Consider the following 18,194-nt stretch of genomic DNA (forward strand, 5'->3'; position numbering starts at 1 on the left):
GTGAAAAATGTTTTTTTCTTTTGTTCCTAAATACCCAAGGCACACCTGAAAATCTCTCCCTATTCCCACCTACATTCGATATTGGAGACGTAGACATAGATACTTTCTTAAAACACACATACGTAATGAGCACCAGAAACCTTGGCACTTTCACAGTGCATTTTAAAAGAAACCGAAGGTCACTGGGATCTAATTGCCCTCCTGTTCCTTTAACGGTTCCGACTAAACTTGGCAAATATTGTGACTGGTTTCTGTTTGGCTTTTTTCAAATGAATGTAGAAACAAAACAAGAATAAAAGGATCGAGTAGTTCAATCTTTGCGTGGTAAGTGCCTTGGACTCAGTTGTGAAGGAAAGAAATATCACTGAAGCAATGAAGTTTAATTATCAAAATGCACCATGGGTTCTAACAAGTTGCTGCTTCTCCCTTTAAAATGGGCTCAACTATTTAAACGTACAGCTATGTTGATATGACATGACAACGTTACCAATATTTTTAGCTAACAATCATTTGAAAATAAGGAACAAAACCAAGAAAAACGTTAATGTAGGGGGGGAAAGAGCTGTGGTATGGGAAGAATACTGGATATGACTTACTGAGCACTACATTGAGCCTTTAGGCTCAGCCCTGTGTAGAGAGGAGCCCAGGGGAGGAATTGTTGAATCAGAAAGGGGCCAGTCTTCCCTGATCCCTTCTTTTCTCCTGGGAGGAAGTAATTTACAGCACCTATTTATATGCTGCAGCTCTCTTCTGTCACTGGTCTAGCGCCACTAGCCAGCGTATTAGTAGGAAGAGCTTCTGCTCACTCCTCAACTTTTCCTCCCACCTATGCAATGGGAAGAGGTGAAGAGTACCAAGCACATTAGACCCTGTTCTCTTCCCCTCACCCAAGCCATGATGTAAGGAGAGCTAATGCAGCAGCAGCACAAGGTGCTGGGGGGGTGTATCTTATTCCCTTGCATGGCTGCATTAGGCTGGGCCATATTGTGGCCACATCTTCATAGAACATGAATACAGTGAGGTAGTGGGGCCCATTGAGTTTTGTCAGAGTAATAACAGCAAGCTATGGCTCATTGCCAGAACTCCTTGGCATTCTATTTCTGCCATTGATTGTATGGCCTGTGTCTCAGTTTACTCATCTATACAATGGGTATAATAAAATTAAAACTCAGCAGTTGTCAATCAATATCACTCCATGGACTTTAGTACTTATCTTCTACACTTATCTACTGCTTGATGGCATTATGAGAACTAATATCTACAAAGCAATGTGAGATCTCAGGAGAGAGCTACAATAGAAGTGGACATTTTTCCTGTTATAAATACCTGAATGCTTGATTAAAGAACTGAGATGTGTACATTTTCTGATAGCACAAGGAACAAAAGTAGTATTCAGAATGACTTTGACTTATGCAAACTGAAAGCTTGTTTGGAAGAAAATTTAATGGCATATGTCTTGTCATCGTGAGGAATTATACAGCCACAAGCGGTTTTTGTGATGGTTCATCCACTAAGGTAAAAATGTATGGCAGTTTAATTCCCCAAGTTAAAGGGGAAAAAATGTAAATGCTGCTGCAAAGGTAACAGGGCTACCAAGAAGCAGATGGTTTTAATTACCTACCTACGAGATTGTTTATATTGGGAATTTGAAAAAGAAACTGAGCTTAGAAACAATATTCATTGTGAAAACACTGTACATTTCAATTAAGCCAGACTTTAAATAGGAATAAGAAGTGATTATTGACTATTATCTGAAGTCAAATTGATACTAAGGGCTACATATGCAAAATGTGTGTGCCTAAAAACCAAAGACTTAGACATGCAAGGTGTATGGAAAGAAGTTACAAATGTATACATATGGGGCCTGATTCTTATTTACACTCAGGCTGCTTCACATCACCTCGGCAGTGTAAAGGGGCCTTAAAGTGAATGTAGATCAGCTTTACTTCCAGAGTGGTGGGAAGCAGCCTTAGTGTATATGAGAATCAAACTTATTAGGTTAAATTCACATCTGGTGTCAACCCTATTGATTTCAGTAAAGTTACATCAGATTGTCAGAGGTGGATTTGATCCATGGTATTCTGATTTAGCAGTCTGGGCCTGATTCTCCTTTATAGTAAGGACCCAGAGTGGTATAAAGGGGCCTCAGTGTAAATAAGCATCAGACCCTCTGTGTCCAAATAAATACACAGAATTAATGAAACACTACAGTCTGCCTGGAGCTGAGACAGCTGAACTCATCCCTGCAGACCTCAGCATTGAATACACTATGCACAGGAATTTAACCCTTAATCAATTTCAGCTACATAGTCAGAAGTCATTTTGTTACATTGGGCAAACATTTGCACTCAGTTACATCCCTGTTACTCTGGTTTGAGTCAAATGAAGTTTGCCCAGTGTGTGTGAGGGCAGAACTAGGCCCAGACTTGGGTGCCTGAGTCCCAGGTTCAAGCAACCTTCTGACCCACAACTTACTTGGTTGCTGTCTAACTCTGTAGGTACCTAAGTTTCTGCCTCTGAGCATGCACACTGGTGCCCCATGCTAGGTGCCTGTGTGTCTATCTCCCGATGAAGCTCCAGAGCAACCCATGAACTGGGAAACATACACATTTGTCTGCCTAACTCACATGTGGGGCCCAATCCAATAGGCATGCTCAGAGGCAGCCTACCAGATAGGACTCCATTCAGAAACTGGCTGGAGGAGGCAGTGGTGACGGTGATAGTACAGGTGCTTATGTTGTAGCTTTTTATCCCAGTGGTTAGAGTGATCACTTAAGATGTGGGATACCCAGGTTCAGTTCCCCCATCTGCCTGATAGGGAAGGAAAAGGATTTGAAGTGGGGTCTTTCACCTTTCAGGTGAACATATCTGCATCTAACAATGAGATATAGGATCTTCTGATGTGGGCTTCCCTATTGAAGCTGTTCCACTTTGGCTAAACAATTAGTCATAGGAGCAGGGGATGGACTCTTAGGTCTGCCACCTCCCAGGTGTGTGCCTAACCACTGGGTTAGAGCCATAGAAGTGTAAGGCTGGAAGGGATGTGGCGAAGTCATCTAGTCCAGCCCCCTGAGCTGAGGTAGGACCAAGTAAACCTAGACCACCCCTGACAGGTGTTTGTCCAATCTCTTCCTAAAACTGTCAGTGATGGGGATTCACAGCTTCCCTTGGAAGCCTATTCCAGAACTTAACTACCCTTATAATTATGTGAGAGATTTTTCCTAAAATCTAATGTAAATCTCCTTTGCTGCAGATTAAGCCCATTACTACTTGTCCTACCTTCAGTGGACAAGAAGAACAATTGATCACAGTCCTCTCTCTAACAGTCCTTAACAGATCCTTGGTCAGTATTCTTTTCTGAAGACGAAACAAACCCAGCTTTTTTAACCTTTCCTCATAGGTCAGGTTTTCTAAACCTTTCATCATTTATTACTCTCCTCTGGACTCTCTCCAATTTATCCACATCTTTCCTAAAGTGTAGCTCCCATAACTGGACACAGTACTCCAGCTGAAGCCTCACCAGAGCCAAGTAGAATGGAACAATTACCTCCTGTATCTTACATATGGCATTCCTGTTAATACCCCCCTCCCCCAGAATGACATTAGCCTTTTCATGACAACATCATATTGTTGACTCACATTCAATTTGTAGTCCACTACAATCCTCAGATCCTTTCTAGCAGCACTACCACCTAGCCAGTTATTTCCCATTTTGTAGTTGTGCATTTCATTTTTCCTTTCTAAGTGAAGTACTTTGCATTTGTCTTTATTGAATTTCATCTTGTTGAATTCAGGCCAATTCTCCAATTTATCAAGGTCACTTTGAAATGTAATCCTGTCCCCCAAAGTGCTATCTACCCCTCCCTGCTTGTTGTTGTCCACAAATTTTGTAAGCATATGCTCTGCTCCATTATCCAAGTAATTAATAAAAATACTGAATACTACCAGACCAAAGAATGACACCTGCAGGACCCCACCAGATAAAACCTCCCAGTTTGACAGTGAACCATGGATAACCACTCTTTGAGTATGGTCTTTCAACCACTTGTGCACCTACCTTACAGTAATTTCTTCTAGATCACATTCCCCTAGTTTACTTATGATGCTGTCATGTGGGACTGTCAAAACCTTTACTAAAATCAAGATATATCATGTCTACTGCTTCCCCCACATCAACTAGGCAGGTAACTCTGTCAAAGAAGGAAATTAGGTTGGTTTGGCGTGATTTGTTTTTGACAAATCCATGCTTTCTTTTCTCTATAACCCTATTATCCCCTAGATGCTCACAAATTGATTGTTTAATAAATTGTTTCATTATCTTTCCAGGTATCAAAGTTAGGCTGGCTGATCTATAATTCCTCAGGTCCTCCTTTTTAAAGATAGGTACTTTGTTTGCCCTTCCTAGGCTTCTGGGATCTCACCTATCCTCTGACTTCTCAAAGATAATTGCTAACAGTCTGAGGCCTGGTCTACACTAAGAAGGGGGGTCGAACTAGGGTACGCAAATTCAGCTACGTGAATAGCGTAGCTGAATTCAAAGTACCCTAGTTCGACCTACTCACCCATCCAGACGCGGCGGGGTCGAACTCCGCGGCTCCCCCGTCGACTCCGCCACCGCCGTTTGCAGTGGTGGCGTACCGGAGTCGACCGCAGTGCTTCCGGAGTTCGAACTATCGCGTCTAGATCAGATCTAGATAGTTCGAACTCCGAGAAGTCGAACTCACCGCGTCGACCCGGAAGGTAAGTGTAAACCTACCCTGAGATTGCTTCAGCTAGATCCTTAAATATCCCAAATTTCTTACCAACTTGCATATATGTAACTTATTTATATATTCTTTAACCTGTTCTTTCCCTAAATAGCTTGTTTCTCCACTCTTTTTGTTAATATTAATTGTGTGAGTAATTGGTCACTCTTAACCTTTTTAATGAAGACTGAAGCAAAAAGGCATTAAAAACCTCAGCCGTCATGTCATCAATTATTAGCTCTCCCTCCCCACTAAATAGAGAACTTTTACTTTCTTTCATATTTCTCTTTCTCCTAATATACACCTCTACCCCATTATAATGCCACCCGATATAACACGAATTCGGATATAACGTGGTAAAGCAGTGCTCCGGGGGGGCAGGGCTGCGTGCCTTGGTGGATCAAATCAAGTTTGATATAATGCGGTTTCACCTATAACACGGTAAGATTTTTTGGCTCCCGAGGACAGCGTTATATCGAGGTAGAGGTGTATTTAAAGAACCTCTTCTTATTGCCTTTACGTCCCTTGCTACGTGTAACTCATTTTAGAACGTACCCTTTCTGATTTTGTCCTTATGTTTGCTGTTTTTCTGTACTCCTCCTTAGCAAGTCACTCACATTTCCACTCTTTTGTAGAACTATTTTTTCTTGATTTTTTTTGAGGGAGGGTAATGAAAGAGTTCTTGATAGAATTATATTGACCTCTTACTATTCTTCCTGCCTTTCCTTTGCATTGGGATAGCTGGTTATAGTGCATTTAATACTGTCTCCTGGAGAAGCTGCCAGCTTTCCTGAACTCCTTTATCCTTTATATTTTCTTTCCATGGGCCTCACTTCTATTTCTGAGTTTGTTAAAGTCTGCTTGAGTTTTATTCAAGTTGCTCTTATTCTGCCACTCTCACTCCTTTCTTTCCTCAGAATCCTGAAATCTATTACTTCATGATCACCTCTCTGTCTGCTCTGAAAAGTGGCTGTGTAAAAGTGTCCCCGTCTTACTCCGCAGATGCGCTCCCTGTGTCCTGAAATCACTAGCTATTGATGTGGACACAGTGGCAAAATGAGGATGGACACATGCATTGAAATAAGCAGCAAGCCACAACTTTTATGAAACTTTAACACAGGGGAGGGATGTAATGGCCTATTGTCCATTCTCTCCTATGCCAGGCATTTAAGTGGTTTCAGTGCAGGGGGTTACAGGGCTCCTTACCATAAACCCCACAATGCAGGGTGGGTCTCTTCAGCTTGCCCCCCAGGACTCAGCTCTCTGAGTCCTAGCAGCTTCACCCCCATGAGGGGGACAGTGGATACAGCAGGGCTGGGACCTCACCCTGCAAAGGCCACAAGATTTCACCGCATCAGGAGTTCAAGGCCCATCACCAAAATCTCAGGTCTTTAACCTCTGGGAACTGTTCATTTTATTCTCTTCACTGAACTGGAAACCAGCCACAGGAGGCACCTGCAACTAGCTTGGTCTTTCCTTACCGCCTGGTACCACAAGAACTATCCAATCCATGCCTGCACATGCTATAGCTGTAAGTCGGCACCTCCATCTGACAGATGTGTGCCATCATCCCTGAAAATTTCTGGCTAATTGTGATGGTTGTCCTTATGCTCAGCAGATCTGCTCCTTGTGTGCTGACACCACTGCCTATTATGCTGATCATTACTATCTCATTGTTTCCTTTCGCTTCCTCATCTATCTGTCTATATATCTACCTCTTGTCTTATACTTAGATATCACCTATCTTGTCTCTGTACTGTCCTTTTAATAGACCAACATCAGTTGGTGAAAAAGAAATTTTCAAGCTTACACAGAGCTCTTCTGCAGGTCTGGGAAAAGTATCTAGCTGTTCCACTCTGAGTACAAGGCAGACGTGGGCAGCTGGCAGTGGAGGCTGGGGGAGGCTAAGCCTCACCAAACTGCCGCTAATGCTCCCCACTGCAGCCCTGGGGCTGGGCCACAGCAGGCCTCAGAGCTCCTCTGGGCAGCCCATGCTCAGGGCTCAGCCCCGGCCAGCCAGCAGGGGCTCAGGGTTCCTCTGGACTGCTCTGAGTGCCGGCGGGCTGGCTGGTGTTCAAGGCTGCTCCAGGGACCAGCAGGCCAGCCAGGGTTCAGGGCTGCGCTGGTGGGCTGGCTGGCGAGAGTGGGGGCAGGATCTCAAGTGGAAGGGCCTCAGTGGAAAAGGTGGGGCAGGGAGTTACCTTCCCTGGACAGGGGGTGCATGCACTAACCATGAAGGTGGAACAGATTGTTTCACATAAATAGTTTACACATTTATATTGTAAGACAGTGGTTTTCAAACTTTTTTTTCTGGTGACCCAGCTGAAGAAAATTGTTGATGCCTGTGACCCAGTGGAGCTGGGGATGAGGGGTTTAGGGTGTGGGGGGGCTCAGGGATGGGGCAGAGGGTTGGGGTGCAGAGGTGAGGGCTGTGGGGTGGGGCCAGGGTGTGGGAGGGAGCTCTGGGCTGGGGCAGGGGGTTCAGAAGTGGGAGTGGATCAGGACTCTGGGTGCAGGCTCTGGGGTGATGCCAGGGGTGAGGAGTTTGGGGTGCAGAAGCAGGCTCCAGTTTGGGGGGGGCTCAGAGCTGGGGGAGGGGGTTGTGGTGCAGGTGGGGGTTAAGGTGCAGAAGGGGGTGCGGGCTCTGGGATGGGGCTGGGAATGAGGGGATTGGGGTGCAGGAAGGGGCTCTGGGTTTGGTGGGGGGCTCAGGGCTGGGCAGCAGGTTGGGACCTAGGCTTACCTCCAGTGGCTCCTGGTCACCGGCACAGCGAGGGTGCAGAGGCAGGCTTCCCACCTCTCCTGGCACCGCGGACCACACTGCACCCTGGAAGCGGCCAGCTGCAGCCTTCTGAACTGTGCTAATCTTTGGCAAGACTGGGGCTCAAGCCTGACTGAAATTGTCTAGTACAGCCAACACACTGCTTAAAATAGCATCATCTCTCTTTTTTTAATCTCTTTTTATTGGCTAAGACTGGATTTAGTCGTTTAGTCATAAGGTCATACCTTACATTTCACTTAAAAATGCATGGGAAAAGTTTTTTAAAATCTGGTTTTATTGTCATCAATTTTGAGCTGGATTAGAATGCTTCAGACCAACCAGTAAATTAGGAGATTGGGTTGACTAATTGGTATGTAGTACTAAAATATGACAGACTTTTTTCAGAAGAATTTAAGTTCTCACATTGAACATCGTTTGTTATACTCATGCTAACACTCATGATACCTGATCTACAGTTTGTTTTTTTCCATGCACAGTCACACAGCCTGTGTCCTTGTCCTAGGAGAGACTTTTCACTTCTGCTTTATTCTAAGCCGCCACGTGCCACATGCCAATTGCCCAATTTCCTTTCCATATTTTGACCTCTGATACTGAAATCTCACAGAATCGAGAAAAATGAAGAGAGGAATTAGAAGTGCTAGCTGAAAAAAAATTAACCAAAAACAAAAATTCAGCAAAACATGAACATTTTCAAAAAATTGCTTTTGTTGTTTTCAGACCAGCTCTAATACTTAGTTTAGCATAACAGAGAATAAAATTTTCAGGATTCTTTCATCTACAGTTTAATGCATCTTTGCTTGGGAGATAGTGCTATCTAGTGGTTAGAGAAGGGGACTAGGAATCATGACACTCAAATCCTATTCTCCCTTTCTATCACTAACTTTGACTGTGGGTTCCCAGTGACACTATAAAATTGGCATGAAACTACTAATCTACCATGCAGTGGTATGGTTGGACATAATTAATTAACGTTGTAAGCTCTTTGGGGCAGAGACTGTCTTTTTGTCCTGTGTTTGAACAACACATAGCAAATGAGGTCCTGGTCCATGACCCCGACTCTTAGGCACTACAGTAATAAAAATAAAGGAAGGAATGTTTGTAGGTGCTTTAAGATGTTTAGATTAAAGATGCCATCAAATTACAAATTACTTTTATTTATCTCTCTATTTATTTATTAGTTATATGTTTATGGTAACTAGATACACAACTCAATTAATATTAACAAGGGGGAAGGAGCACAAGCCAAAATAGGGAAAGAACAGCTTAAACAATATATAGATAAATCATATGTATTCAAGTCAGTAGGGCCTGATGAAATTCATCCTAGAGTATTTAAGGAACTAGCTGAAGAAATCTCAGAACCGTTAGCAACTATCTTCGAGAAGTCATGGAGGACAGATGAGATCCAGAGGACTGGAGAAGAGCAAACAAAGTATCTAACCTTAAAAAGTGGAATCAAGAGGAGCTGGGGAATTATAGACCTGTCAGCCTAACTTCAATACCTGGAAAGATGCTGGAACAAATTATTTTATAAGCACCTAGAGGATAATAGGCTTATAAAGAATAGTCAGTGTGGCTTTCTCAAGAAAAATCATGCCAAACCAACCTCATTTCCTTCTTTGACAACATTACTGACCTAGGGGATAGGGGGAAAGCAGTAGATGTGATATATCTTGATTTGAGTAAGGCTTGTGACACACTCCTACCTGACATTCTTTTAAGCAAATTAGGGAAGTATAGTCTTGATTAAATTACTATAAGGTGGGGTGCACAATTGGTTGAAAGACCTTACTCAAAGAGTAATTATCAATGGTTCACTGTCAAACTGGGAGGGTGTATCTAGTGGAATTCCACAGTCATCAGTCTTGGGTCTGCTATTATTCTATATTTTCATTAATTACATGGATAATATAGTGGAGAGTATGCTTATAAATTTGCAGATGAAAGCAAGCTGGGCGGGATTGCAAGCATTTAGAGGGACAGGATTAAAATTCAAAACAACCCTGACAAATTGGAGAATTGGTCTGAAATCAACAAGATTAAATTTAATAAAGACAAGTGCAAAGTACTTCACTTAAGAAGGGGAAAAATGTACAACTACAAAATGGGGAATAACTGGCTAGACTCATAGACTTTAAGGTCAGAAGGGACCATTATGATCATCTAGTATGACCTCCTGCACAATGCAGGCCACAGAATCTCACCCACCCACTCCTGTAACAAACCCCTAACCTATGTCTGAGTTATTGAAGTCCTCAGATTGTGGTTTGAAGACCTCAAGCTGCAGAGAATCCTCCAGCAAGTGACCCGTGCCCCATGCTGCAGAGGAAGGCAAAAAACCTCCAGGGTCTCTGCCAATCTGCCCTGGAGGAAAATTCCTTCCCGACCCCAAATATGGTGATTAGTTAAACCCTGAGCATGTGGGCAAGAGTCACCAGCCAGCACCCAGGAAAGAATTCTCTGTAATAACTCAGATCCCACCCCATCTAACATCCCATCACAGACCACTGGGCATACTTACCTGCTGATAATCAAAGATCAATTGCCAAATTAATTGCCAAAATTAGGCTATCCCATCATACCATCCCCTCCATAAACTTATCAAGCTTAGTCTTGAAGTCAGATATGTCTTTTGCCCCCACTACTCCCCTTGGAAGGCTGTTCCAGAACTTCACTCCTCTAATGGTTAGAAACCTTCGTCTAATTTCAAGTCTAAACTTCCTGATAGCCAGTTTATATCCATTTGTTCTTGTGTCCACATTGGTTCTAAGCTTAAATAATTCCTCTCCCTCCCTAATATTTATCCCTCTGATATATTTATAAAGAGCAATCATATCCCCCCTCAACCTTCTTTTGGTTAGGCCAGGGGTAGGCAACCTATGGCACACGTGCCGAAGGCAGCATGCAAGCTGATTTTCAGTGGCACTCACACCGCCTGGGTCCTGGCCACTGGTCCGGGGGGCTCTGCATTTTATTTTAATTTTAAAAAAAGCTTCTTAAACATTTTAAAAACCTTATTTACTTTACATACAACAATAGTTTAGTTATATATTATAGACTTATAGAAAGAGACCTTCTAAAAACGTTAAAATGTATTACTGGCACGCAAAACCTTAAATTAGAGTGAATAAATGAAGACTCGGCACACCACTTCTGAAAGGTTACCAACCCCTGGGTTAGGCTAACCAAGCCAAGCTCTTTGAGTCTCCTTTCATAAGACAGATTTTCCATTCCTCGGATCATCCTAGTAGCCCTTCTCTCAGTTTGAATTCATCCTTCTTAAACATTGGAGATCAGAACTGCACACAGTATTCCAGATGAGGTGATAGTACTGATGAAAAGGATCTACTGGTTATAGTGGACCCAAAATTGAATGAGTCTACAATGTGATGCAGTTGTGAAAAAAGGGTAATATGATTCTGGAATGTATTAGCAGCAGAGTTATAAGTAAGATACAGGGATATAACTGTCCCACTCTACTCAGCAGTGGTGAGCCCTCAGCTGGAGTATTGTATCTAGTTCTGGGCCCCACACAGTAGGAAAGATGTGGATAAATTGGAGAGAGTTCAGAGGAGAGCAACAAAAATGACAAAAGGTTTAGAAAATCTGACCTATGAGGAAAGGTTTAAAAAAACTGGGCATGTTTAGTCTTAGGAAAAGAAGAATGAGGGGGAACTTGATAATGATCTTCAAGTATGTTAAGGCCTGTTATGAAGAGGACTGTGATCAATTGTTCTCCATATCTACTGAAAGTAGGAAGGCTTAACCTGCAGCAAGGCAGTTTTAGATTAGATATTAGGAAAAACTTTCTAAATAGAAGGGTAGTTAAGCTCTGGAACAGGCTTCCAAGGGAGGTTGTAGACTCCCCATTACAGGTTTTTCTGAAACGTGGTTGGACAAACCTGTCAGGGATGGTCTAGGTTTCCTTTCAGCACTACATGTCTATGATGACTGACAGAGAAAACTGGCTTTATAATCAATGCCTAGTTTCAACCTAGAAATATCCCATTTGTTTTAATCTACTGGTCTTCGTGAAGTAGCACCTTTGGCTAATTTGGGGGAGTTTTTCACTAGAATTTAGTTATTAAAAGTGGTTTTCACATACATTCTGAGTACTCTGTGGAGTCTAACCCTGGATGACCTAAGTGTGGAATTTGTATACCACTGCACTGTAGGTTTTGAATCCGGGGCTATGACTCTCTTAAATGTTTGACCAGAAATGAGGTAACATACTCCAATGGTGCCAAGTGACATAGGATCAGGCTTACTTAACAAAAAGAACAGGAGTACTTGTGGCACCTTAGGGTACGTCTACACTACAAGACTATTTCGATTCATCTTAATTCGAATTTCTGGAATCGACCTAATGTAGTCGAAGTTGTGTATCCACAATAAATACAGTAATTCGACTGTGTGAGTCCACAGTAACGGGCGAAGCGTCGACTTTTGAAGCGGTGCACTGTGGGAAGCTATCCCACAGTTCCCGCACTCCCTGCCACCCATCGGAATGCTGGGATTTCCCACCAATGCATGCTGGGGGGGGGAAACTGTGTCGAGGGTGGTTTTGGGTAACTGTCATCATTCAACCGTCACTCCCGCCGGCGGGAAATCCATTCACGCACTTTTCCTGTTATAAGTGACAGCGCGGACGCCACAGCACTCCACTGCGACCATGGAGCCCGCTGCGATCATCACTGCAGTTATGGCCGTTGTCAACTCCTTGCACCTTATCGAACACCTCTTCCACAGTGAGATGTTGAGAACTCGGTCGAGAAGGCAACGGCAGCGTGGTGAGGACATGAAGTCTCAGAGTGGCACAGACCTCTCAGAAAGCACGGTACGCCACGCCGTGGAGATCATGGTGGCAATGGGTCATGTTCATGCTATGGGACGGCGATTCTGGGCCCGGGAAACAAGCACGGACTGGTGAGACCGCATAGTGCTGCAGGTCTGGGATGAATCACAGTGGCTGCGAAACTTCAGGATGCGTAAGGGCACTTTCCTTGAACTGTGTGACTTGCTGTCCCCTGCTCTGACGTGCAAGGACACCCGGATGCGAGCAGCCCTGAGTGTGCAGAAGCGAGTGGCCATAGCCCTCTGGAAACTTGCAACGCCAGACAGCTACCGCTCAGTAGCGAACCACTTTGGTGTGGGCAAATCTACCGTGGGGGTTGCTGTGATGCAAGTAGCCAACGCAATCGTTGATCTCCTGCTCTCGAAGGTGGTGACTCTGGGAAACGTACACGTTGTCATAGATGGCTTCGCCGCAATGGGATTCCCAAACTGCGGTGGGGCTATAGATGGGACTCACATTCCTATCCTGGGACCGGCCCACCAGGCCAGCCAGTATATAAACCGCAAGGGCTACTTTTCCATGGTGCTGCAAGCACTCGTGGACCATAGGGGACGGTTTACCAACGTCAACGTCGGGTGGCCGGGCAAGGTTCATGACGCGCGTGTGTTCAAGAACTCTGGTCTGCTTAGACGCCTGCAGGAAGGTAGTTTCTTCCCAGACTACAAAATAAATGTTGGGGATGTGCAGATGCCTACAGTGATCCTCGGGGACCCAGCCTACTCGCTAATGCCCTGGCTCATGAAGCCCTATACAGGCGCCTTGGACACTGACAAGGAACTCTTCAACTACCGGCTGAGCAAGTGCAGAATGGTGGTGGAGTGTGCTTTCGGACGTCTGAAGGGGAGATGGAGGAGCTTACTGACTCGCTCGGATCTCAGCGAAAACAATATCCCCATTGTCATTGCAGCTTGCTGTGTGCTCCACAATCTGTGTGAGAGCAAGGGGGAGACTTTTATGGCGGGATGGGAGCTTGAGGCACATCGTCTGGCTGCTGATTACGCTCAGCCAGACACCCGTGCGATTAGAAGAGCACAGCGGGAAGCGCTGTGCATCCGGGAGGCTTTGAAAGGCAGGTTCCTCAGTGAGCAGGGTAACCTGTGACTATTAACTTTGTGTATAGAGAAGCGGAACCTGCCCCTGTTTCTTTACCCAGTTTCTGTTGACTCTCCTCTACAGTTTCATATCCCGTTCACCCCGTTTGCCCCCTTCCAACACACGTGTACAAATAAAGTTAATAGAGCATTGTTCAGCAACAACCTTCTCTGGACTACTGACTTCGCGTGAAAGGGTTGACACAGGGACGGTGACTGTGCTGGGTTGGGTGTGCAGTGATGTAGAGACCGCTTCTAGACTATAGGACTGATAGGCTCCTGCTCGTACAGCAGTCTCTTTGGTGAGGACTGGTACAGATGCGTGTGCAGGAATGGGTGAGGGGTGCAGGCTTTGCGACGGAGTTTGGGTGCAGGCTCTGGGCTGGTGGTTGGGGGTGTAGGAAGGTGTGAGTGGTGTGTGATAATGGGGAGGAGGTGTAGGGGGTATTGGGATGGGGGCTGATGGTTTGATGCATTGTAGAGGCTCAGGGCTACGATAGAAGGGCAGGGTGAGGGCAACCTGCCTTGCCACTTGTGGATGGCATGCTCAATGACCCTGGGGCAGCAGACAGCATTTCTGCGGGTAGCCTCTCTACTGTGAGACAGGGACGCGGCGCGGCGGGGGGGGTGTGAGACGACACGCCGGGGGAGGGGTGGCAGGTGGGGGCTGGTACCTGCTCCAGGCAGGGAATTGACGGGGCTGGGGGAGACCCGCGTGGGACAGGGCACGATCCAGGCATGGCCGGTGGAGAGACGCACCAGCAAATATACCTGGTGCAGGGCACCTTCCGCCTATGAGCAGAACATGAAAATCACCCCACAGACTGACCAGGGTGACTAGAGGCTGCACTCTGTGAGTGACCAGCTGTTGATCTTGCCCCCATATCTGTACCACTATTAACGATGAAAGTCCTATGCAATTCCCAAACCATTCTCCCCCCTTCACGGAAAGTATTCTGCAAAGAAACCTGACGGGAAAAGAAATTACCAAAAAATAAAAACTTTTTATAATGAACAGCACATTAAGGGAAAGACTTCTCAAAAGTAAGGTACTGAGAGCGTTTTGTAAGTTTAGCACTCTGCTGTGGTGCAGTAACATTTTTCACGGCCCCTGGTGCCCCTTCCTCTAGTCATTTTGGGTGATGGTGGGATTGGACTTTGCGGTCGCAGATGCAGTGAAGGGGAGCTCCGTCCTCCTTCCTGCGGTGCTGCAGAACATCGACAAGGCGCCTGGATCAAGTAGGGATACAGTTGCACCTGTGTGACGGGAAAAAGTGAGTGAATTCCATAGAGAGATATTTTTGGTCAAAAAAGAAGCAAAGTCTACTCAGTGTGTGTGAACAAGAGCAAGCACAGCACCTCTCTCATGAGCACTCACTCGGGGAAAGTTCGATTTCTCTGAGTTCGCTTTCATTGCCTGTGGTATTGCACTGCAGACCAAAGAAGCAGGGCAGGAAAGAAGAATCCATGGAGCGGCCAGGCATGGTAAGCCTAGTTTTTTTTGCAGTTTTAAGTTGCATCTACAGCACTGTCCTCCTGCTGCAGGCAAACATGAAAGCAGAATCGGTGCCCCTGTTGCAGCCCCTCGCGGCCGTTCCCTGTTAGAGATCCCTGTATTCTCCCACTCTGCAGCCTCCTACACGTGGCTGTACAGTGACGCTTCTTGTTATGCAAAGGAACAGTTAAGCACAACCATTACTAATGGTAGACAAATTACTCTAATTACATGCAGGAGTCTGCGCTTGACATCACACTGAGGAGAGTGTCACAGAGAGAGAGAGCGCGCATGCTGGAGGAAAGCCAACACAACCCTGGGGCCTATGCTGCCATGCTCGTGAAGGCGCTGGTCCCCGAGTTCCAGCTGAGAGCGTTGCGTGGAAAAGTGTGCTTCCTCGGGGCACCCAATAAGCAAGCCCTGCCCAGGAACCTCATGCAGAGGCTTGGCGATTACCTCCTGGAGAGCTTCCTGGAGATGTCAGAGGAAGATGACAGTTCCATCCACCTGTACATAGACCTTGTGTTCGCCTAGTTGTTTTCCCAGTTTATTTAAAAAATAAATGTTAACATGTTTGAAGCAGTTACCTATTGATCCTTCTCCTGAATCAGGGTCCGTGGTAACGGGTGGGGAGTGTTGGTAGGGGATCTCATTGACGGTGACGAAGAGATCCTGGGTGTCGGGGAAATCTGTGTTGTAAGCGCTGTCGACTGCCTCGTCCTCTTAAACTTTCCCGTATGCGAACATCTCCGAGGAACAGTCCGTCGACAGTATCCCATCCTCTCAGTCCACGGTCACTGGTGGGGCAGTGGTGGCAGACCCACCGAGAATGGCATGCAGTGCCTCGTAGAAGCGGCATGTCTAGGGCTGGGCTCTGGAGCGTCCGTTTGCCGCTCTGAGTTTCTGGTAGCCTTCTCTCAGCTCCTTGACTTTCACGCGGCACTGCGTTGTATCCCGGCTGTATCCTCTGTCTGTCATGGCTTTGGAGACCTTCTCGAAGGTCTTTGCATTCCGTTTGCTGGAGCGCAGCTCCGAAAGCACAGACTCATCGCCCCACACAGCAATCAGATCCGAGACTTCCCGGTCAGTCCATGCTGGGGACCTCTTTGTAGTGTGAGATTGCCTGGACTCCTCTGGTGGAGAACTCTGCATCGTTGCCGGTGCTGCTGAGCTCGCCCCGATGAGCAACCAGGACATGGGATTCAAACTGTCCAGACAGGAAAAGGAATTCAAATTTTCCAGGGGCATTGACTGTGTGGCTGGTCAGAGCATCCAAGCTCGGACTGGCGTCCAGAGCGTCAGCAGAGTGTTGCACTCTGGGATAGCTCCCGGAGCTACTAAGATCGATTCGCATCCACACCTAGCCTAATTCGACATAGCCATGTCGAATTTAGCGCTACTCCCCTTGTCGAGGTGGAGTACCGAAGTCGAACTAAAGAGCCCTCTATGTCGAATTAAATGGCTTCCTGGTGTGGACGGGTGCACGCTTAATTCGATTTAACGCTGCTAAATTCGATTTAAAGTGCTAGTGTGGACCAGCCCTTAGAGACTAACAAATTTCTTTCAGCATAAGCTTTCGTGGGCTACAGCTCACTTCTTCGGATGCATAAAAGAAGTGGGCTGTAGCCCACGAAAGCTCATGCTGAAATAAATTTGTTAGTCTCTAAGGTGCTACAAGTACTCCTGTTCCTTTTGTGGATACAGACTAACACGGCTGCTACTCTGAAGCTTACTTAACAGACACTTACAGTAGGTACAAAAATGAGAACTTCTATCTTAACTCAACCCAGCAGACCAGGAGCATGAAGGTATGGTGATGGAGGAAGAGTATCATGGGGGATGCCGAGATGGGAATTGAAACATTACCAAAATGAGAGCCCTAGTGATTGGCTTAACTGTCCCCTCTTGTGCTGCAAAGGTAGGCAGAGAGGGGAATGACAGAGGTGGAAGGGAGTAGGCACTGGCTGAGCAGGGGTAGTGGTGAATAGAGTCTCACATGAGGTGGAGCTATCTGCCCTTCTACAAACATTAACAGCAGCATTCAGAAGAACATGGAAAAGTCTTCCCTGAACCTGTAAATCCAGCATTATTGCCATAGTGGGGCCTGTCTTACTCCATAACTTTCCCATTCTGCCAGACTGGCTCAGCTTCCATTTCCCCAACTACGAGTCTCCAAAAATAGATCTTGGCACTGTATCAGGCATCATGTGATTCAGCCTCTTGCTCCACTGGTACCTTTAGGTCAGGTTACCACTGTGTTTCTCTGTATTGATGTTCCCCCATGACTTTTGTAGTAGAAGTCTGGGCTGGGACAAAGAACAAGTGCCAAGGATTTGCTACAGATCATCATAAAATGGACACGTTTTCACCCTCTGCTTGACTGACCATTGCTGGCTGAGGTCTTGTTATATTGGGTTTCAGTCTCAGGTCACTGCTGGCTCCTCCTGGTGCAGTCCACCTTTGCCAGTCACTAGTGATCATACCCTAATGTATTGCATATGACTGAGTTCAACTGACTCTTGATCGCCTCCTCTCCCCAAAAACGGTAACCGAGCCTGCATATTGGCCTCTCACATATGTTAGATGGTGTTCTCTGAGAGAGGCTGGCATAGAACCTTTTGGGTCACAGAAGTAGATGATGATGTCTGCTGTGAAAATAATGCCCAGCTGAGCTCTATGCTTAGGATAGCACTACCTGTAAGGGTAGACTTCAGGGCAACTTGATTCCTGTGTAGTGGAATGCAGAAAACAGACCAGACAGGTGACCAGAGCAATCACCAGTGCCTGAGAGTGGGAAGACTATATATACTGTTGAGGCTAGTATACCAGTGATTTTTCTTCACACTGATACTCAGTGGTGGAACCTAGTTAGACTTGCTTGAACCAAGCCTTGCACAAACACCTGTGTGCAATAGGCAGCACTTTGTTGTCTGGACCCAAAGTGTGTCACAGGCATAACATGTCACAAACATGCTATGGGACCACATAGAGGTTAGCACACCACATTTCTCCATAGTACGTGCAAAAGAGCCAGTGCAATGGAGATTTCGATTCCCTTTGCCAGGAATACCAAGAAAAGAAACTCTAAGGAGCAGGGCTGGCTCCAGCCTTTTTGCCGCCCCAAGCAGCAAAAGAAAAAAACAAAATAGAGAGAGAGAGAAACCTGATTGAACTGCCGCCAAAGTGCCACCGCCGAGGATGCGATGGAGTGAAGGACTCGCCGTCA

Source organism: Mauremys mutica, chromosome 1, assembly GCF_020497125.1.
Source record: "Mauremys mutica isolate MM-2020 ecotype Southern chromosome 1, ASM2049712v1, whole genome shotgun sequence".
Lineage (NCBI taxonomy): Eukaryota > Metazoa > Chordata > Testudines > Geoemydidae > Mauremys > Mauremys mutica.